The sequence below is a fragment of the Capricornis sumatraensis genome, chromosome 1 (assembly GCF_032405125.1).
Source record: "Capricornis sumatraensis isolate serow.1 chromosome 1, serow.2, whole genome shotgun sequence".
NCBI lineage: Eukaryota > Metazoa > Chordata > Mammalia > Artiodactyla > Bovidae > Capricornis > Capricornis sumatraensis.
Window position 1 is genome coordinate 34,997,890 of NC_091069.1, and position 23,311 is coordinate 35,021,200.

General features: G+C 37.8%; 1 protein-coding gene and 1 pseudogene across 1 annotated transcript in view; both read left to right on the plus strand.

The window, feature by feature from the left end:
• BABAM2 (BRISC and BRCA1 A complex member 2) overlaps nucleotides 1-23,311 on the plus strand; it is a 401,827-nt gene that overhangs the window by 168,795 nt on the left and 209,721 nt on the right. The gene's annotated exons all lie outside the window — the stretch shown is intronic.
• On the plus strand, nucleotides 22,437-23,158 carry LOC138090407 (BCL2/adenovirus E1B 19 kDa protein-interacting protein 3-like pseudogene; annotated as a pseudogene).

A 23,311-nucleotide genomic window follows, 5' to 3' on the forward strand; every position in this document is an offset into this window, starting at 1 on the left:
TATTATCATTCTTTCCTTCCTGTTGGGCAAACCGAAGAGAATCTTAGTGTTTCTGGGACTTTGCCTCAGGATCATCACAAACTACTTGTATGTACTTTAAAAATTCATATCATAGCATCTTTAATATATGGCAGTTTTAATATTTTGGCATCTCCTACACATTGATTTATCAGGGAAAATTATGTCTTTATTTTACTTTAAATGAAGTACTGTTTTCAGAGATGATTTCCTTAAATCCATCTGCACTGAAAAAATGTAATTGATCTGACATTTTGTAAAGGTTTCATTGAATTATATTCTTGTCTTATGCTGTGCAAGGATACGTACGTATACATTTTCAGCTAAGATTGGCTTTAGGATGTGTTAAGGAAAAAAGATAACAGTACATATTTTATGATCAATATATTTTAATTAGTCAATTTTCAAATGAGCTTGTCCATCTGTAAATTGTGGATAGGATATGCCCAACTGCAGAAAAAAATGATTTAGCACTTAGACAAATAGAAGAAAGAATTTTGGATATATCTGTGTGAAGCTCATATCCAAGAACAGGCTGGTTTGTGTATGACCCAGTGTTCTAACACATTGACATGATCCCCAGTACAAGGAAAAACCTGACTTGGGCTTTAAAACACAAATACTCTTCGAGTTCATAAAACAGTTTTCTCTTTTTCCCCCTTCCTAACTAAATTAATTTAATTATTTATTAACCACTGTGAGTAAATTTGGACCCCGGAGTAAACATGCCTCCATTTTTGAGGAGCATACATTTTCACTTTACCAGTGGAAGGGTTTATCAATGAATACTTGTTTAATGCATGTGGATACCTGTTTCAGGGTTAACAGGTTTTGTTTTTTAAGTTTAGCATAGCATGTAAGTTCCTTTTGTGATTGATTGAGGTTTTTTTTTTTTTCCTTGCCTGAAGGAAAGCAAATGTTTAAATATGCTTTCAAGGGCCTTATCTATTTTTCTAGTCTTGTGATTTTATAATTCAACTACTATAAAATTTCTTAGAAATAGTAAAACAAGTACTTTGGTAGAGATGTATTTTTCTCCTCTTCAGATGAATAATTTCAAAAAAGTTCTTCGGACAAGCACAAAAATGCACCTATAAGTCTCAAATAAATTGCATTTTTCTTGATTCCAATATGGTTTCTTGAATGATTTCTAATGGCTTCATATATCTTCAAAATATCTGTGTAGTCAGCCTACTCTCCAAATTGTTATTGTTCAGTTGCTCAGTCACATCCAGCTCCTTGCAGCCCAGTGGACTGCAGCATGTCAGGCTTCCCTGTCCTTCACTATTTCCTGGAGTTTGCTCATACTCATGTCCATTGAGTTGATGATGCCATCCAACTATCTGATCCTCTGTCACCCCCTTCCTCTCCTTCTCCAAATTAGGAGAAAACAAATGTTGACTTGGTTTTCCTCTGCTCTGCCACTGTACTTCAGCAACCTTTTTATATATTTTTGTTTTAAGAATGCAAAATTAATTTTAATATCATGTTTAAGCAGATCTTCTCTGCAAATTAGCAGAGAAGCAACCCTGCTGTTTAGACAAAACAAAAAAGTTTACTCATGTAATTCATCAGAGTATAGTTGCCTGTTCATTTTTTCCTTCTTCAGTGTGGATAAACAGAAGGTGACTGTGTAGGCAGTTGGGACCCTTTTGGCATGGAGACTCTTATCTTTCTAGGAAATTGTGTTATATTTTTCCTTTGAAAATATACTCCATTTCAGTTTTTTGTTCTCTTTCTCTAGAACTCCAGTTTATTGGAAAGTAGGCTTCTTGATTATATTTCTTTCCTTTTTTTTGGTTATGCCTCTCCTGATTCTCTTTGCTTTTTTTCATTCTACTTTCTGGGAGGTTTTTTTTTGTTTGTTTGTTTTTTGTCTTTAGTTTTTCCATTGATATTTTAAGCTTTGCTATCATATCTTTAGGATATTAATTCTGTTTTTTTTTTTTAATTTCAGTTTTTCTCTGAGTTCTTTCTTGTTTATGTTGGAAGCTTTCCTTGAAAAACTAGTAGTTCTTTTATATTTAAGAATGAGATATTAAAAGTCTAAAGAGAAGCTGTGTGTTGCAGTGGGTGGGGGGTGAGAAGAGAGATTGACTTTGTGTTTGTGTGTGTAGGGAATGCTTGTTAATTGAAGGCTCAGCTGTGGAAAAGATCAGGCAGTGAGCACTCTTTTTCACTGGGAGATACTCAATGGCCAGTATTAGTAGGTGCTTCTGGAGAAATTTTTAACTTCTCTAGAGGGTAAAATTTTGTCTCCTGACTGGAGACAGAGGAGAGGTGTGAGAACATAGAGATCTGACTGCTGACATTCTAGGAGTAAATTTCTAGTTTCAGCTCTGTGATGTGAAGAGTTTTAACAGCCTAAGACCCATCCTTACCACAAGAAAAATGCTGGACAGACAGATTTTTGTGAACCCATCAAAGAACCAAGGTCATAAAACAAATGACCACCCCCAAATCTGGAAAGAGACAGGGGCCTTCAATAGACAAGAACATAAGCATTCCCTTATCTGAAGTAGAAGTCTTTGCATGGTGGTAGGACGATGGAACTAGAAATTTTGCTGAATTGCTGGAAGCCAGGGGTGTTGAGAACCTGATGTTTCTGGGGCCCACAGCCATAAAAGGACTCTGTTCCTCTTTTGCAATCTTATACTTAGAAGATTCTCTCCTTGTGTTTTCTTTTAGCTTGTTCTCATCTAGATGTTTAGGATCATAAATGGCTAGTATTCTACTGAAACTTGTCATTTGGGTGCATAAAGTGGTGACAAGCATAGTTCTTTATACCTGGACCCCAGTGATGGCCCTAAAGCTCTCTCTTAGGGTCCCCTCCCAAGCCGCAGGGCTTTAAGTTGAACTGCTCTGGAGCTGCACATGTGGAAGAAGATGGCCTGTGAACTCCTGCAATTATTCTTTCTCCCAGGTGAGGAAACTTTTCAGGGCAGGGTGACTATTGAATTCCCAAGAGATTCTGAGCTCTTCGATGCCAGTGGTGCTCAACCCTGGCCACATTTGAAGAGCTTTCACAACTCCTAATTGCTTAGGTCACACCCAAGACCAGTTAAATCAGAATCTCTAGGGAGGGGTCCCAGACACCTATCGTTTTTTAAACTCTCCAGATGATTTCAAAGTCACTGCCCTGAAGGACAAATTAAATCTTTTCATGTCTGAGTAGCCTCTCTATCTTCAGAGACAACCTGGAAAAATAATCTCTGCCTGACTGTATCTCAGTGTACACTTGGTAGGATTCTGTAGCCACTTTATACCCTGTGGCTGACAGGCCACACTCATTGTGTGTCTCTGTGTGTATATCTGCCTCGATGTAACAAATCTAAGTAGCAAGAGGAAAGACAGCCTCTTCTGTTTCATTATTATATCCCAAGTGTCCAGAATCACTGCAGATGGTGACTGCAGTCATGAAATTAAAAGAGGCTTACTCCTTGGAAGCAAAGTTATGACCAACCTAGGCAGCATATTAAAAAGCAGAGACATTACTTTGTCAACAAAGGTCCATCTAGTCAAGACTATGGTTTTTCCAGTGGTCATGTGTAGATGTGAGAGTTGGACTATAAAGAAAGCTGAGCACCGAAGAATTGATGCTTTTGAACTGTGGTGTTGGGGAAGACTCTTGAGAGTCCCTTGGACTGCGAGCAGATCCAACCAGTCCATCCTAAAGGAGATCAGTCCTGGGTATTCATTGGAAGGACTGATGTTGAAGCTGAAACTGCAATACTTTGGCCACCTGATGTGAAGAGCTGACTCATTTGAAAAGACCCTGATGCTGGGAAAGATTGAGAGCAGGAGAAGGGAACGATAGAGGATGAAATGGTTGGATAGCATCACTGACTCAATGGACATGGGTTTGGGTGGACTCCGGGAGCTACTGATGGAGAGGGAGGCCTGGTGTGCTGCGGTGTAGTTCATGGGGTCGCAAAGAGTCAGACACGACTGAGCGACTGAACTGAACTGAAGTGTCTAGAACAATCTCTGTCTTAATAGGTTATCAAAGATATTTGTCAGGTTAATGAATTCAGCTTTTTTTTTCTTTAACTAAAAGGGGGCAAAGACTGTTAAATGGTCAAAACATCATTACATAGTCTTGATTGTTAAGGGCTGTACCAGCCTGGATTGTGTGGCATTCAGTGAGGAAAGACCTTTCCTTTTCCTGTAATATGTGTTTTGAATACCCGTGGTTTGCACAGGGCTATGGCTTTGATAAAACACACACCTTTGACATTGTGCCTCGGAAGAACTAAAAATCAGAGAGCCAAACCTATAGAGAAATAACAAACATCTCAATACAAAAATGAAAATCACTGTGAGCTAGATTCATTTTTTCCATTTAACAAGTGGGTTTTGACCATCTCTATCTTGTAGTCATTGTTCTAACTATAGGAGTCCCTGAGGTGAGTTTAACAAATTACCTGATATATTGGTCAGTAATTTAAAAATGTAACTTTAGGGCCTGATTTTCATTCTTTTCACAGATTTTGGACCAGAGCCCAAATAATGGATTTCTGGCTTTTATAATAGATGATGAAATCTGTAGTTGCACTTGTAGTTTATAGTAAACAATCTGATGAGAAAAAAAAGTGGATATTTTTATTATCCTTATTTTACAGATGAGGAAGCACTTTTTAAAAAATCTTTATTTAGTTATCTTTGACTGTGCTGGATCTTCACTTCTCTGAGGGCTTTCTCTAGTTCTGGTGAGTGGGGCTCCTCTCTCCTTTTTATAAGTAGGCTTCTCATTGTGGTGACTTCTCTTGTTGTGGAGCAGTGGCTCTAGGTGTGTGGGCTTTAGGAACTGAAGTTCCTGTGATCTTAGAACACAGTCTCAGTAGCTGTGGCGCGTGGGCTTAGTTGCTCCAAGGCATATGGGATCCTCCCGAATTAGGGATCGAACCTGTGTCTCCTGCGTTAGTAGGCAGATTCTTTACCACTGAGCCACCAGGGAAGCCCAAGATGAGGAAACACTTTTAATGTACTTTGAGTAGCTTGCCCAGGTCCATAACCAGTAGTAGGACAGCTGGGATTTCAATCTAGGTCCTCCTGTATTTTCAAATATTCAGAGTAAGAAGCTTAGTATTTTGCTTGTTACATTATGGCAGATTGAATTAACTTTGTACTTAGTGCAATGAAGTTACATACTGTTAAAAATTTAGTTACAATAAATTAGTTTCAATGCCATTAATATTTGTTTTGAGATCATCGGAGAAGGCAATGGCACCCCATTCCAGTACTCTTGCCGGGAAAATCCCATGGACAGAGGAGCCTGGTAGGCTGCAGTCCATGGGGTCGCTAAGAGTTGGACACTACTGAGCGACTTCTTTCACTTTTCACTTTCATGCATTGGAGAAGGAAATGGCAGCCCCCTCCAGTGTTCTTGCCTGGAGAATCCTAGGGACGGTGGAGCCTGGTGGGCTGCCAGCTCTGGGGTCTTACAGAGTTGGACACGACTGAAGCGACTCAGCAGCAGCAGCAGCAGCAGAAGCTATCCCTGTTAAGCTCTGTGGTGTTTTTGTGTGCATGTGTGCATACACATGTGCATGCATGTGTGTGTGTGTTTAATGAGTTAGCATTATTTTACAGGAAGATGTGACCTTTTGAAGGTGCCTTCAGATGAGTTGGCAGAGCCACTCATTACACTTCGGAAGGGTTTTTCAGTCTCCAGTGTTCAAATAATCTTGGAATAACTTTTACCTGTCTTTGTTAACAGGGATTATACTTGTAACTTCTTAACTCCCAATACACGATTAAAAGGTACTAATCAAGAGATGGCCAAATGACAGAGAGCTTGAATCTGGCACAAAGAACTTAGGTCACTGAGAAAAGTAAATTGCCTCTTCCAGTTTCTATTCTGGCTGTTGTTTTCATGTCCTCATTGTCTTTCCTGAAGATTTCACCTATCAGAATATTTAGTTTTGGACTTGAAATAGATAGAAATGCTTCTAGCTCAGGGCGCCTCCAAGGGGGTTGTTTTTCTTTAAGATCTCTATTATTTAAGATAGATGTATCTTCTGGTTTATCTCTGGAAGATATTCACGTGTAAGTTATTCATATAGCTAAGCAAAGGACCCATGGCCAAGTAGAGTTGATTTTGTTTCTGGAATTAGAGGGCAAGGGTAAAAGCCTAGACTTGCCATTTGCTGTGAGTGCAACCTTGAGCAAATTGCTTAGCTTTCTGAACCTGTTTTCTTACCATGAAGATTAGGATTGTACAATTTGTGTTTCTGTTTTCCTGGGTTTTGGGAGAATCAAGTGAGATGTGTGTAAACACACATATTTTAACTACCAAGTGCTCTGTAAATGATGGACTTCATTGTTTAAAATCTGCCATGGTGATCATGTCATTTTCCTCACTCTTTTAGCCTTAATAAAATATCTTCTCCCTGATACTACCTTTATATTTTAGTTTTTCAATTTCACGTAAAGATATGAAAGTAGTCAATTTGTTTTCATATAAGTTCTGCTCTCCATCAGTACTTCTTGTTTTCCAGTCCTAAAACAATTAAAATGCAGCCAAATGTCAATTAAAACCTTGCTTTGATTAAAAATGGTGTAAAAATGCTATTTTCTTTAAGAGTTTTTTTTTTTAATCAAATGGATCCATGATACTTAGGTGTTACTTGCTCAGAGTTTCGGTATTTTCTGTTGAACTTGCCTGGGAAAGTAGGTGTGCCTTTCCTGGTAGGGGTGGGGTTGGGGTAGGGCCAGGGAGACTAAAGTGTATCTTGGATGATTGTAGGGATGGGAAGTAGTAGAGTTTCATTGCTGCTTATGGTGTGAATGGAGCAGTTTTGCTTCTCAGTCAGGGAAGCGTATGTAAAGATACAAACATTAAGTAAATACAAATCTCTGATGTTTAACATCATCCTGAATTGCATCCTTGTCTCTGAAAGGTACATTATTAGGACTAGGGAATATGGAGTTAAAGTGAAATATAGCTTAGTTTTCTCCTTATGCTACCTTGGGAAAATAATTTTGTCAATAAAGTGTGTGCATGTGTGCTTTCGTCACTCAGTCGTGTCTGACTCTTTGTGACCCCATGGACTGTAGCCCACCAGGCTCCTCTGTCCATGGGGATTCTCCAGGCCAGAGTACTGGAGTGGGTTGCCATGCCCTCCTCCAGGGAATCTTCCCAACCCAGGGATCGAACCTTGGTCTCCTGTATTGCAAGTGGATTCTTTACCATCTGAGCCACCAGGGAAGCCCAAGAGCACTGGAGTGGGTAACCGATCCCTTCTCCAGGGGGGCTTCCTGACCCAGGAATCAAACTAGGGTCTCCTGCATTGCAGGTGGATTCTTTACCAGCTAAGCTACCCTGGAAGCCCCAATAAAGGTGTACAATATGCTTATATAATAATTTCTCTAATTGTCTTACATGTAAAATTTAGGGACCATTCTCTGAATTTGCCATTTTCAATATATGCATTGCTAAAATCAGCTGTAAATTTCAGCCCATCAGTGTAGTTTAGTAAAATTGGTTATTATGAGGCCAGAATAACTCTCCCAAAACCTACTAGGATACTGCAAGAATAGAAAATTATAAACTGTTATCCATCATGTGTGAGCACACAGAAAGCTTTAACGAAATATTAGCAAATAGAATTAAGTATTATATTTAAAATGATATTAATACATCATGACCAAGTAGAATTTTTCCCTGGAATACAAGGTTGATTTAACTTTCAAAAAGCAATGTAATTAACTATGTTAACAAAGAATAAAAATATGATCACTTCAGTAGAAACAGGAAACACATTTGACAAAATTCAATACCCATTCATAATGAAGGAAAATGAAAACTTAGTGAACTATAAGTATTAATAGAAGATAACATCTTCAGTCTGATTCAGGGCATCTGTAGGAAAACCATAAGTAACATCATACTTATGATGAAATGTTGAACGTACTAAGATCAGGAAAAACACAAGAATGTCTGCTTTTACTACTTGCATTCAACATTGTATGGGATGTGCTAATCTGTGCAATAAGGCAAGAAAAATAAATAAGAGACACAACCATTGAAAAGGAAGAAGCAAATATGTATTTGCAGACATTACAATTGTGTGTGTAGAAAATCCAATAAAATCTACAAAAAGGCAATACCTTTACAAAGGGTGAAGTTAGCAAGAGCATAAGATACAAGGTTAATATTAGAAATAATTTATTATATTTAAATACACTAAGAGAAGAACTAGAAAATGTAATTAACAACAATATCATTTAAAGCAGCATCAAAAACATAAAATAGTTAGCAATAAGCTTAATTAAAAATGTAGAAGATCTCTACACTGACATCTATAGGATATTACTGAGGTAACTTATAGACCTAAAAAAATGGAAAGATAAAACATGAGATGGGGCCCGGGAATCTTGAAAATACCCCACAATGCCTTGAAACAGGAGCCTGGGGGAAAAATAGGTTAGAATGGGTTCCTAAAACTGCCACAATACTCTGTACCTAAGCAATCAGTCTTAATCATTATATGCAGTCTCCCTCAGTCCCTCCCTCCCACCGTCCTTCCTTTCTTCCCTTTTTTACACACACGCGCTCACACAGACACACAGTATCGTACCTTAATCACTGGTACTTGTTTCTGCCACCCTCAGTGGACTATGAGCCCTTATAGGTTCAGGATCATAGGATCATATCTTCTTTGTCTTCATATTCTCAACTTTGGGCTTAGTCTCTCTGGCACGTGTTCCCTGAGTAAGCTGTGCAAAGTACATTTTGGTTTCCATTGAAGTATAAAATGGCAACTTTTGAGGAACTTAGTTTAAGATGTGATTTGTCCCTGTTGTATTTAGTCTCACTGAATTTTAATCATTAACAAATCTTTGGGCTATTTTGATCCAGATTTGAAGAGTATTCTTTCTATCCATTGTCTGCATATACTTTACCATCACGAAACTCTCATAAAGAGTGTTTTCTGTGTTAATCCCAACAATTTCCATGTGGTAGATAGGACATATACTATTTTTTTTTTCCTTCATTCTCAGGAGGAAATTGAGCCAGAAGGTAAGCAGCTTGCACTGGGTCTTGTGGCTAGTACCTAGTAATGCTGGGAGGGCTGAACCCATTTCTTTTTTTTAAATAATCTTTGACCACACTGCAGAGGCATGGGGAACTTCCCTGACCAGGGATCAAACCCATGCCCCCTTCAGTGAAAGCATGGAGTCTTAACCACTGAATCATCAGGGAAGTCCCTGAACTCATGTCTTTTTATTTCAAATTCATTTTTCTTTACTCCACCATATCACTCACCACCATCTTAGTTGAGCCGTTTGCCCCTCTTTTGGAGAAGACAGCATATCAGCAACATGGTGTCAGCACTCTGCTTCCTTTATTCTCTGCATAACCACACCTTGCTTCAGGGGCCAAGAGCCAGCTATTGTGTATACTTGTAATGACAATAAACATAGAACATTAATTTCCTTGTGGTTTCTTTTCAATGTTTAACTTATCCTTAATTTAGTTTTTTTATGATTTAACCATTCCTTTGTTTGTTTACTTGTTCATTCTTTTATCCGTCCAGCAAATATTTATTGACCATCTACTGTGTTTTTCAGATGTTGAATAAAACTGGGGCTGAGCCCTCAAAGTGTTCACAGTTAGTGGGGAAACAGATAAGAAGTCAATTAGTATAATAATTAAGAGAGAAAAGCAGACTACCTTGTGAAATATTTGAACCAGTCTGAGAATCAAATATTAATACTGCTATTAGAGAGTGACAGCATAAATCTATGGCAAACCAGGGGGTGGGAGGGCTAACTTATAAAATGATAACCAAATTCTTATCTGTCCTGAGCCAGGTTGAGGAACACATTGAAATGTCCAGCAGTATTTTCTCCCCTGTTCAGGGCAGACCCAGGTTAGATAACCAGAACAATGAGCTGTCCCTTCTCAAATTTAATTTAAAAGTTTTAAATCAGATTTGAGAAAGTTTTCTATAAAAAAATTAAAAGCAACACATATATCTATCTTTATGTAGAGAAAGAAATGACAATATTATATTTAAATTCAGTGCTAACATCTGTAATGAGAATAATTTAAGGTCTGTACAGTAAATGCTTTGTTAATTCAGAGACCTAATTTTTAGTCTTGGTCATAACTATGCCTGGCCCAGGTAGGTACTCAGTAAATCTTCATTAAATTTCAATAAATTTAGAGGCATTAAAAAGATCTAAATATAAGTAGAAAGAGATTGTGTTAGTCACATAATATAGTGTTTTAAGATACTCCTCTTGGTCTGACATAAGTATTCAATTTTTAAAAAAATAATAAGCTTTAAGCTTTCTTACAAATGAAGAATATGATGAATATTTGGTTATAAGTTAAATGTAGGTTAAGTCATATAATTACAGAATGTTAAGAGTAGAAAAGTTTTAGAAATCATCTAGTCCAATTTTATTTATTTATTTTTAAATAAATTTATTTATAAGAATACATTTGAATCAGTTCTAATGAGGTGGATGAAAGTGGAGCCTATTATACAGAGTGAAGCAAGCCAGAAAGAAAAACACCAATACTAACACATATATATGGAATTTAGAAAGATGGTAATGATAACCCTGTATGCAAGACAGCAAAAGAGACACAGATGTATCTAGTCCAATTTTAAAGTTATTGTAAATAAATAGGTTCTGAGTCATTTACATGGCTCAGAAATTGAAATATATAAACAGGTATACATTGATAAAAAAACTCACTGCCATCCCATTTTTCTGTGCTCCATTCACCTTCCAGTTCTCTATAATCACTTTTATTACTTATTCTTATATATCATGGACAAGAGGAACCTCATGGGCTATGGTCTGTAAAGTCACAAAGAGTCGTACACAACTGAAGTGACTTAGCACAGCATAGCACACACACGTTTCCTTCCAGGATGTCTTTATACTGGTACATGCATGTGCATATATGCAGTCTTATTTATCCTCCTCATATAGAAGGTGTCATACTACATACACTACTCTGCATTTCAGGGTTTTTTTTTTCCTTAACAAATGTATTTTGGCAGTCTTTTTATGCTGCCATATAGCCCCCTGTTTCTATATTTTTCACAAATGCTTGTAGTTTATCATGTGAATGTATCACGGCTTCTTGTATATGCGTTATTTCCTGTGTTTGCTGGCATATTTGTAGGCCAAATTCCCAGAAGTAGGAGTGCCAGGTCAAAGGATAAATGCATTTGTTATTTTGGTGGGCAATGGCGAGTTTCCTCCATAGCAGTCACTCCATTAGGAGTGACGGAGTGAAGACATTTCTCCAAGAGATCTTTCTAGAGCAAGTTTTGGTCAGGTGCATGTCTTCTGTGCTCCCATAATACCTTTTGCCTCCCGTAGCAAAGCCTTTATCACATGTGCTGTAATTGTTGATTTATTTACCTGTCTTCCTGACTACATGTTCATTACTATAGTTTTGATACTTAGCACAGAGCCTGATGCAGAGTTGATAGTCAATAAATATTTGTTGAATGGATGAATGGAAACAAGTTCAGTCTTTTGATTTATGGTCCTCCTTCCTTCCTACTTTGATTTTCTCTACTTCCTCCCTCTTCTTGACCACATGAAATCAGGCAGGACCCACATCATACACCGCAAAATCTGGGACTAGCTGGGGAGATCAATGGGGAGATGGGAACAGGAGGCAAAGCTTTGTACCCAACCCTGGTCTAATTGCATTTTCGTAATTTATTCTACTAAGTTAGTAGTTATGGTTGTGATACCTTAAGGTGTTCTTTCATTGCCTAATTAAGCTGTATATCTTTCCAGGGTTCATTTTTCTTGGACCACTTTTCAATTAAATTCTGTTGATTGACTCTTTTTCTTTATATGCTATGGGTAGTAACTTTACATCACATCCATCACATCTCACCAGTCTACTCTGTCTGTCTTTTAGATGTCTAATATCATATTGCATTATATTGGTATTGTTGATATTTGATATATTTAGGGGATAGATATTTTTATCATGGAAAGTATCTTGTCCGTGATAATATTTTACTTTTGGGGGAGTAGTTTTAAAGTTCTCTCTCTTCTGTAGTTGGAATAAATATGCTATTCTGGTTTCTTCTACGTGTATTTTCTCTCTTTAGCTTACATGTTTGAATGAGCTTAAGGCTCTAAGTTAGTTCTTTGCATTTGGGTTCACTTCCCAGTTGCTCAGTAGCACCTTTTCCTCTTATAGGATTGCTTTAGCCTGATCATTATTTATGAATTCTGAGTTTTTTCTGCTTCAGCTAATACCCTGTCTTTCTTTAAGAAATAATTTTCCTTTTGTAACAATTTAAATAGTTTGAAACCACTATCATAACTTCAATGTTTTTCTTTTGGTGTTTTTCCAACTTTTCAGGCAGATGTGTTTTAGTACCAATATCAAATTCTGTAAATTCAGTATTTTATTTAATCTACATAATAATTTGGGGAATGTTGTCATCTTTACTATATTTAGTTTTCCCAGCATGGAGCAAATTATATTTCTCCATTTATCCATCGTTCTTTAATTCAACTATCAGACCTTATGTCATTTTGAATAAGATGTCTCTAATTTTCTGATTTAAATTAATACCCACTTACTGAAATTTTTGTCATCGTTATGAATGGGATATCTTCCACTGCATTTTTTAGCTGTGGCCCTTGTCACTTAGGCCCGTAGTAGTTTCAAATGGCTTTTTATCCTGCAATTTTGCTGACGTCATTACTTTAAATAATGACTTAGTTTTTTTTTTTTAATTTTAAATGTTTTTGTCAAATTTTTTTTTTCTGATTTTTGTTTCGTGGCCGTGCCACACAGCACGTGGGATCTTAATTCTCTGACCAGGGATCAAACCTGTACCACCTGCGCTGGAAGCATGGAGTCTTAACCACTGGGCTGCCAGGGAAGTCCCAACTTATTTTAAATGACTAGTTATTTTAAATTGATTTTAGTAAGTTGTATAATCATGTAATTTCTCAACATGATGTTGAACTATGTCATATATAAAACATACTTTTTCTTACCTTTCTATGTTTGTACTTTTCAATCCTTTTCCTAATACCTAATGGCTCATTCAGTGAAGTAACTACTAAAATCTTCGCTTCCCTGAGAACTAGGAAATAGGGGAATCAAATTACCCTGTGAAAGCTGTAGCCAGCACATAAACAGATGAAGATGTTAACATGAGATATTCTCTTTGGGAGGTGAAATGGACTCCAGATGAGCAATATTACACCTGTTTGAATGTAATCATGTATCTGGAGAAAGAGTATATCAAATGAAAACTAAGGAAAGAACAGGAAAAAAAGATTGTTATAGAGTCAATTTGGTAGTACCTGTTCCAGTGTTATCCAAGGTAAAGGAATGGGTGAATTCTGAATAATCTGAAAGTTGCAGGATAAAAAGCTATTTGAAACTACTACAGACCTATGTGCCATGAGCCACAGCTAGAAAATGCACTGAAAGAGACCCCATTTAGAGTTGGATGCAGGAGGATGTTGCTCATAGTCTAAGCACTCCTAGTATCCCATTGGCCCCACTGACAAGATTATTCCTAGGGTGAGCTTGATGCATCAGGCTTTATTAAAATGCAGTTCCTCTAATTCACTTGGGTTGCCTGGCAGCCCACATGGGTCTTCCTCATGGAAAGAGCATGCCATGATAAAGGGGCTTGAAATATTCCATTCCCCATGACTAATTTGTCTTTACAAAGCAATGGACTGGCATTATGGGTAAAGAACACACTAACCATGTGAACTTGGAATATTTTAGTTCCTAATTTCCCATTGTGAACTAACAAGTTATTATTCTGGTTGTATGTCACCTACCCCTGGGCCGTAGCCCTGCAGTTGCTGTGCAAACAGAATCGAGTTTCTGACCTCAGAAGGCTCAAAAAGAATATAAATGTGCTCCTGAGGTCTCTTGGAGAGAGCCCGACAACCTGGCTGTGGTGTTTGCATTGGCAAAAGGCTGAGAATGAGTATTTTAGTTTTCTATGAGCACTTACTGCAGTGATGCTGTGATTCTTACCACTTCTCCTTTTCATGTGACAAATTTTAATATTTTCCTTGTGTCCAGTCATGCAAGTGTAAACGTTGCTTGTTCATAGTGGAAAATTATTTTGATGTTGTCTTGTATTTTATTTATTAAGATTTTTATTTAGTTATTAGAGCCATACTCATAAAAAAACTATTGTGACTCTCTTGTCTGTTTATGGGAAATAAAACCATATTTGCTTTTATTTCATAATATATATAAATGTTGAATCACATTATTATTAAACAAATGTATTATGTAAATGTAAATGTATTATGAAACAAATGTAATATATGCTAATTATACATCAATTAAAAATTATATTTGCTTTGTAAAGTAGATTGAAAAGCATAACATTCTTATCTATTTTGGAAAATTTAGAAACATTCTACACCAAACCGATTGGCCAGAGGCATTATTTAAAATGGTAGTTCCTAATAATATTTCTTTTTTTGTAACTTGTTCTTTTCTGTTTGCTGTTTCTGGGTACTTCTTTTTTGTTCTCCAGTTATTTTGAATTTTTATCCATCTCTATTTAACTACTAAATTTATTAGCAGATAACTAAAAATTATATTGCCCCAATTAGGAAGGGAAGTCGCTCAGTCATGTCCAACTCTTTGCAATCCCATGGACTGTATGGGATCTTCCTATCAGGCTCCTCCATCCATGGGATTTTCCACGCAAGAGTGCTGGAGTGGATTGCCATTTCCTTCTCCAGGGGATCTTCCTGACCCAGGGATCAAACCCTGGTCTCCTGCATTGCAGGCAGACGCTTTACCGTCTGAGCCACCAGGAAAGCCCCAATTAAAAAAATACTATTTTCTAACATGTAGTCTTGATTTAATAAAATGATTTTTCTCTGGATTAATGTTATATTTTGCCTGTTATGTTTTTTCTGCTTTGGTTTTATTTTTGCCTTTTCTGACTTTAATTTGATATATTCTTTTCCTAAATCCTTTTAGACAGATTCTTGTTTGTTTTTATTTATTTCCTTGGTAATCTATACAGTTGACAGGCCTGATTTTCCTTAAGATGGCTACCTGACTTTTGAAAGTCCTATAAATTGAAATGCTCTCTTTATGGATATACATGTAGGGCCATTCTTGCAGCCACTAGTAAATCATTTGAGAATTGCCTTCTTAGTCCTCACAGTCAAATGATTTTATTACCTTTTATTTGAATAGAAATAGGAAGCACAAACAAGAAGGCACTGGAGAGGAGACTATAACTGGAAGAGAGAAAATATTATCTGTTGAGTTTTTTTTTTTAATGCCACAGAGAGAAAATAGCCAGGAAGTGAGCTGTCAAATGAAAGGGCAGATGAAGGCTGCTGGTCCACAGAGGTGTAACCCTGAGTTCAAAGTCAAGGGGCTGCCCCTCTGCCAAGCCAAGCAGGAAGTGGCTTTAACATCATCAGTTGTGGGTCCGTTCGTTTATCATGGTTAGAAGGGACCAAACTAGAAACTGATGCTGCACAGTCAGGCCAGAATTTGCCAACAAAGAGTTTATACACAAAGAAGGCAACTGACAGGTATCATTTCCAGGTGCACGGGCCAGGATCAGTGTGTGTGGATTGCAGGAAACAGGTGGGCCAGGTGTTCCAAGGTGGTCTGGGATAACAGGGACAATGATGGTGGCCACAATGACGGCCACCCTTTATTCATGGTGTAACTGATACCATCGTTTTATATAACTACTCCCATTTTACAGTTGAGGAAACAGAGGCTTACCCAGGTTTTAAATAACTTACTCAGCCAAGTGGAGCAACCAGGGCAACCAGGGGAGAGCCTGATTCTCACTAGCTTGTCTAATCTGGAAGCCTATACTCTTTCTACCTTTATCACATGGTCAGGAATCTAACATGCACAGACACATTCACACATGATTCAAACGACTGACACAACAGGATTATAGCTGCTGAACCTAGGATGGTGTTTATGTGTTTTTCCAAGTGTGGTTTTTCCATACTTAGTGTATGTCAACAAGAGCTGGCAGGTATGTGTTGGCAGGTGGAGTGAGGCAAGGTCTCCTGAATTCCTGCCACTGAGATTACAGTTCTAATGTCCTCTGCCTACTTCTCTCCCCTGTGCCATAAATGAGAAAGTGTAAGTTTACAGAGCAGAGTGAGGGCTGAGATAGAGTCTGTCTCCCCAGGCTGTGAATCAAAAGGCTTTGCCTTCAGTTGCCCTGCTTCCTAGTCTGTGTGTGAGGAACCTGCAGGCCTCTTGGTTTGCCCCACTTCATAAGTTGCAGCCTGTGCAGGCAGCCAGCCGGGTTGGGAGAAAATATTTGTTTATATTTATATCTCACCTTCCTAGAATTTCTACTGTTTGTGCATGTTTTATGATATTTATAATGTATTAGCATAGCAGTCCATGTATATAGCTTTTCAGTAAATACATAGAAGATATGTTGATCTGAAGCCCAAACTTTAAAAAAAAAATTTATTGAAGTATAGATTACAATGTTGTGTTAATTACTACTGTACAGCAAAGTGACAGTTTATACCCCCCCACACACACACATACACACACAGACTTTCTTGGTAGCTCAGATAGTAAAGAATCTATCTGCAATGCAGCAGGCCCCGGTTTGATCCCTGGGTTGGGAAGATCCCCTGGAGAAGGAAGTGTCTTCCTAGTCCAGTATTCTTGCCTGGAAAATTCCGTGGACAGAGTCTGGTGGGCTACAGTCTGTGGGATTGCAAAGAGTTGGACACAACTGAGCAACTAACACACATACACATATATACGTACACATACATCTCTTTTTCATAATCTTTTCCATTGTGGTTTATCACAGGCTGTTGACTGTAGTTCCCTGGGCTATACAGGTTATCCATTCTATATATTGTTTTTAATCTATTCTAAATGTAATAGTTTGTATCTGCTGATTGCAAACTCCCAGTCTATGCCTCCTGCCCACTGCATCCCCAGCTTGGGAGCCACAAGTCTGTTCTCTATGTCTGTGAGTCTGTTTCTTTTTTGTAGATAAGTTCCTTTGTATCATATTTTAGGTCCCACATATAAGTGACATCTTTTGATATTTGTCTTTCTCTTTCTGACTTATTTCACTTAGTATGATAATCTCTGGTTGCAACCATGTTACTGCAAATGGCATTATTTCATTCTTTTTTATGGCTGAGTGATATTCCATTGTATATACGTACCCCATCTTTAGCCATTTGTTTGTAAATGGACATTTAGGTTGTTTCCATGTATTGGCTATTGTGAATAGTGCTGCTGTAAACCTGGGGGTGCATATATCTTTTTAAATTAGAGTTTTTTCTGGATATATGCCCAGGAGTGAGATTGTTGAATCATAGGGCAATTCTATTTGTAGTTTTCTGAGGAACCTCCATACTATTTTCCATAGTAGCTGCACCAACTTGCATTCCCACCAGCATTATAGGAGGGTTCCCTTTTAATGATGGCCAGTTTGACCTGTGTGAGGTGGTACCTCATTGTGGTTTTGATTTGCATCTCTCTAGTAATTAGCAGCATTGAGCATCTTTTCACATGCCTACTGGCCATGTATATTTCTTCTTTGGAGAACTGTGTTTTTAGGTCTTCTGCCCATTTTTTTGATTGGGTTATTTGGTTTTTGTTGTTGAATTGTATGAGCTGTTTGTAAACTTTAGAAATTAAGCCATTGTTGGTCACATCATTTGTGAATGTTTTCTTCCATTCTGTAGGTTGTCTTTCATTTTGTTTCTGGTTTTATTTGCTGTGCAAAAGCTTATAAATTTGACTGGGTCCAATTTATTTATTTTTGGTTTTATTTCTATTGCCTTGGAAGACTGACCTAAGAAAACATTGGTATGATTTATGTCAGAGAATGTTTTGCTTATGTTCTCTTATAGGAATTTTATGGTGTCACATCTTATTTTTAAGTCTTTAAACTATTTTGAGTTTATTTTGTATATGATGAGAGGGTGTGTTCTAACTTGATTTACCTGTGGCTGTCCAGCTTTCCCAGCACCACTTGCTGAAGAGACTGTCTTTTTCCTACTGTATATTCTTACCTACTTTTTCAAAGAATAATTGACTATAGGTGTGTGGGTTTATTTCTGGAAACCAAATATTTTAAATTGATATTTTTAACTTAATGCTTTTAAATGTTTGGAGGTCAGTATTCTAGGGCAGTAGAGCCCAAACCTGATGAGCGGTTCAAGCTCTTGATTAAGTTGAAAAAAAAAAAATCCACATTTCCTTGGCCCAGATACATGTACTGAGTCATAATGGCCAGAGGTAGGGTCCAGTAATGTGCTTTTAAATAAGGACCAGGGTTGGAACCACTGCTCCAGAATATGGTTCCTAAAAACTATCTTATTGCTTATAGTTGCTGGGAAAAAAATCGTAGTGTCAATGGTATCAGATAGACAGTTGGAAACCTATAGTGCTTTGAAGAGTATTTATGAATAGGCTTATTTGTTGTTTGTTTTCCCCTGTGGAAAGGTAAGCTCCAAGAGGTGGTCATTATCTAGCCTGTTCCCTACTTGTTCCTAGAATAGTGCCTGACACATAGAAATGTTCAGTAGTGAATATTTGTTGAGTGAATAATGAAACCCTTTCCCTACTGTAGTTAGTATGTGTCCCCTTTTTCTTCAAGTACCAAAGAAAGAATTGGTTTCAGCTGCGCTGCTGTCAATTTGAAGTAATCTGATAAAGTCCTTGGCTATTCTACTCTTATTGCAATGTTTTAATGTTCAAAAATTATGTAAATTCTCATATTTTATTACATTTATAATGCCATCAAAGAAAGTAGTGGAGGTTGGAAGGTGACATAGAGATTTGCTTTGATTTCATTTCTCATTTCAAATCCCTGTGTCTTTAAGGAAAGGGCTAAGCTACAACTTGGTCATTCTCCAGATCCAAGAGGAAATGGATTGTAGCAGTTGTGCCTTTGTAGAGCAGATGTTTTGGTTGGAAAGACTGTAAGCCATCTGACTCATAATAAATCCTCAATTCCAGTAAATTCCCAGTTTTCAGTTACAGTAGGTAGGATGCAAGAAAACAATGTCTTCCACTTTGGGAACTTTGAGCTTGTTTCACAAATTACCACTACCCCCTGTGCATTATTGTGTGTGAAAGGATGAAATACTAGGGGAGGTTAAGAGCAATTCCAGGAATAGATTCAGTTGGTGTTTGTAACGGAGACCATTGGAGGTAAACCAAAGCCACGGACTTGTCTGACACAATACTAATGATGAGAACCATAATAGCATTGAGTTTTCTTACATATTCCCCTATTAAAATCATTTCTAAATCATAATGATTTGAATAATATATAAATAGGCCTACAGGTTCCTATTGTCTTATGGGGAGGACTCCCTTTTATTTTTTTCTCCATAAAACTTTGAAAGTAAGTACATGATTACTTACATGTTATCTTGAATTTTAGAAATTTGTTTTATGGGGAAATCTATTCATACATATAAGCTTCTCAAAATTCTGCCAAGACCTATATCCAGTGTTTTAAATGGATAAATCAAGATTACAAAAGTGATATTAAACATTTCACATTTTGTATTATGAGCTTGGTGGAGGGAATTCATTATTGATGAAGTAAACTGGCATCTCATTGTCCTCCCTCTGCTTTTATGTAGCAGTCAGTTTCTTTTTAACCATCACTAAAGTGAGCAGAATACCATAATCTTCACAGACATAAATGAGGAATTCAAGTTCTCACTGCTTCCTCGGAGAATGACAGTCCAAGCGAGAGCACCATTGCTCTAGTCAGGAGGCTGACTCTGATTTCTGAAAGCTCCTTCTTTTTTTTTTTATCCTTAATATTTATTTATTTATTTTGGCTGTACTGGTCTTAGTTCCAGCTCATGGGATCTTCATTGCGACATGGGGGCTTCTTAGCTGCTGGGCATGCAAACTTCTTTGTTGTGGCATGCATGTGGTATCTAGTTCCTTGACCAGGAATTGAACCTGAGTCCCATGTAATGAGCGACCAGCATCTTGCCCTCTGGACCATCAGGGAAGTCCCTCTGAATGCTTCTTAGGTGACCTCTTCTACCAAGTGAAACAACAAAAGTTTGGAAGGAAGCAGTTCACTTGTCCAGAACTCCTGACATTTCCTGGATTGGTCTTTGGCTTTTTTCTTATCTAGTATCACATTATTTAGAGGTAATACTATTTTCTTTATACTCCTTCTGTATCCTTTTGTTCTTTCCATTTTTAGCTGATTGAGTGGTCATTGTATACTCAGAAACCTCATTTAACACAGTATGTTAAGTGCTCATTTTTTTGGTCTTTATATTCTAAGGCACATTGGTACATCTTCAGAATTGCTGTCTCATCTCTTCAATGACAGAAAAGGTAGAGAAGACAGTGTTCCTGAATTCACCCACTGATAAAATCTGAGATGTGGGAGAGTCATAGCAGGAGGCAAGAGGCAGACGATTCTGACTGCGACATAAAGGGGAGAAAGCAGAAGTGGTTAGTTCCATGAGAACATGTCTTGTTAATCTTGTCTCTCCTGTGGTGAATCACATGATGCCTTGCACATAGCAGGCTACTGGTTTGTAGTGGGAAAAGCATGGGCTATGAGTGAGAGAAATCTGAATTTATTTTCTGATGCTCCACTTACTAGTAGAAAATTTTGGACATTTTGCTTAATCTCTTGGAGAAATTTTTAGATCTGCAAATAGAGATGACAATATCTATCTTGAGAGTTGTTGACAATGTAAGTTTAGGTATGATGTGTGGTACCCAGACAGAAATCAGCTGTATTAAACTATTTTCTGTAAGAAACTGGGACTACTTTAGGCGTCAGATCTTGACTACAGGATCAGGTGGAGGTCAGCCATTCCTGGTAGATAATTATAACCAAACCTGGCAAAATTCCTTAATTTGGAGGAAAATGGCAGTATTTGGAGAAATTACTTAATTGTGTTGTGATTTGAGAATTATATATATTTTATTATGCAGGTAAACATAAACATGTACCACAAGACTTTAAAACATATATAATGGGTTTTTAATTTAAGATTCCAACTCCTCTCCTCCTCTTTCTTCCTAAGAGAACAGTGTCTTTGTATGCTCTGGTCTGGATTTTTATCATCTATTAATTCTTTTCCTTTTTATATTTGGAACAATATCAAATTCATACTAGAAATATAAGAACAATACAAAGCATTTTTTTTAACCATTTGAGAGTAAGTTGCATTGTGATGCCCTTGACCTTCATATACTGTTGCATATTTCTTATAAATAAGTACATTTCCTACACAATTCCAGTGTAGTTACAAAAATTGGGAAATAAACATTGATGTAGCACTACCATCCAAATGTAAGACCTTATTCAAATTTTGCCATTTGTCCCACCGATTTCCTAATGGAGAGAAGAATTCCATTTAGAATCATGGATTCTATTCTTTTGTCGTGGCTCTTCAATTTTTAATAGTTCCTCAGTTTTTCCTTGCCATTCACAGCCTTTTTGAAGATTAAGACCAGTTTTTTAAAATGTGTGAATGTGTCTGACGTTCAGCCGTGATTGGATTCCGTGTATGCATCTGTGGCAGGAATAGCACAGAAGTGGTGCTGTGTTCTCACTGCACCTCAGGTGGCACATCTGACCTGTTAACTCATTGACATGATCACCCTGGTGACTTGTTTAAATTGGTGTCTGTAAGGCTGTCTACAGCAAAGTTGCTTTTTTTTAAAAATGTAATCAGTAAGTATTTTGTGGGGTGGTCCTTTGAAACTATACAAATATCCTGTTTTTCATCTAACTTTCTTTACAACAGTGTGGACCCATGATTTCCTGTTTGAGTTAATGGGCTATATAGTCAGTTAGCATCATTGTTTATTTTGATGCTCAGTGTTACTTCTGTATTTAATCTCTGTGTATTAACCAACCATGTTCATACTGATACCTCCATTTCCAATTTAATATGCTGTATTTGTTTATACATATTTGTATCTTTCTTCTTTGAAAGCGATAAATCCCATTATCCATAATATATTTTGGATATACTTCCCATTATCTATAATATATTATAGCTATATTACATTGGTTATATATGTAACCAATATGTAACCAATTGGTTACAAATGTTCCAGTGATTCTGCTGTCCCTCCGTCATGTGGGCACCTTCTGCACTCCGCTTGGGCTCAGACATCCTGCACCAAATTGCCTTTCTATGGGGACATCCTTCTTGTTCTGCTCTGGCCCACTGTAGAGCTCCCCCCTCCTACATTTAGTCTTGCCCTGCAAGCTGCTAGAATATTCTTTGTAGAACAATCTGATCACGTCATTACTTTGTTTGTAATCCATTATTGCCTTGCCCTTAAAAAAAAAAAAACAAAACTCCTTGGTTGTGTTGCTGCCTGAGAACTGGAGAAGGTCCTTGCTTCGGGGCTGCAGCTCTTCAGCCACCTGACAATGTCATCTCATTTAGTAGAACAGCCACTGCCCCCGCACAACAACAACTGTGAGAAAGGTGAACAGTCTCTGCCACTACCTGCCGGCCTCAACAGTTCCTGGGTGGAGCTCCCCATGAACAGCAGCAATGGCAATGATAATGGCAATGGGAAGAATGGGGGGCTGGAGCACGTACCGTCCTCCTCCCTCCACAGTGGGGACATGGAGAAGATTCTTTTGGATGCACAGCATGAATCCGGACAGAGCAGTTCAAGAGGCAGTTCTCACTGCAGCAGCCCTTCCACGAGAAGATGGGCAGGTCATGTTTGATGTGGAAATGCATACCAGCAAGGACCATAGCTCTCAGTCAGAAGAAGTTGCAGAAGAAGAGAAAGAAGTGGATGCTCTGCAGAAAAGCATAGACTGGGTGTCCGACTGGTCCAGTAGACCTGAAAACATTCTACCCAAGGAGTTCCACTTCAGGCGCCCTAAACCTTCCGTTTCCTTCAGCATGAGTTAAAGTGGAGCCATGAAGGGGGATCTTCTTCACAGAGTTTCTTAAGGTGTCCATTCCATCTCTCTTCCTCTCCCATGTTTTGGCTTTGGGGCTAGGCATCTACACTGGAAAACGACTGAGCACACCTTCTGCCAGCACCTACCGAGGGAAGAGAGGAGCCCCCGGGCCAGCGCGTGACTTGTGGTGTCTTCTCATAGTAATTCGTTTGAACTTGAGACCATTGTAAGCATGACCCAACCTCCACCCTCTTTTAGCATATCCAAATTCCAATAATTCTCAAATCCAGTATTTTATTCCAACTTTGTTGAGGCATTTTACTAAGCTCATTCAATCTTTTTAGGCCTGTAAAACACTTTAGAATTTTCTAATAAGAGTTTAC